We start from the raw sequence: 671 nt of genomic DNA, 5'->3' as shown, positions 1-671 counted from the left end.
CTATTTAATCACTTCTGAAAATTTACTAACTTAATTTATAGCTTTTACTCCGAAAAATGTCGAATGTTTATTGGGTGATCTGATATTGTAAAAGGGTTTCATAGTTCATATTTCATCTTATATATTTAATATTACATATTATAAATATTACGCACAAATGTAAAAAATATATATATATATATATATATATATATATATATATATATATATATATATATATATATATATATATATATATATAATTACTAATATTATATATTAACATTATATATTTAATTTTGAAATTTTAGTACACATGTTTTTATACTTTTAGTTGTAATTTATTAAATTCGGCATTTTTATTTTTTTTATTTTGTGGTTCTGAACATAGTTTTAAATTAAATTTAAATGTAATAATTTCAATAAAATAGAAACTATGCCTTAGAAAAGGTTTTTTTTCTAGTTACAATCCTCTCTCAAAGTTTTAAATTCGACGCATGAGTCTCGACAAATAAAGTCGCTGTGTGGAGAAACAGGTTAAGGCGCGGTACTTTCATGACGTGGCGTGGATTGAACCCCGAACATCTCACTTTTACCACTACACTCATACCGCAGATGCCAGCTCTCGACATATTTGCAACATCGGTAAAGAAGAATGTTTTTCGCAGTCCCCTGTGACAAGACCGTTAGGT

Source organism: Hydra vulgaris, chromosome 07 (genome assembly GCF_038396675.1).
Source record: "Hydra vulgaris chromosome 07, alternate assembly HydraT2T_AEP".
In the NCBI taxonomy this organism is placed as follows: Eukaryota; Metazoa; Cnidaria; class Hydrozoa; order Anthoathecata; family Hydridae; genus Hydra; species Hydra vulgaris.
The sequence above is the reverse complement of the archived record's forward strand: the minus strand, read 5'-3'. Positions refer to the sequence as shown.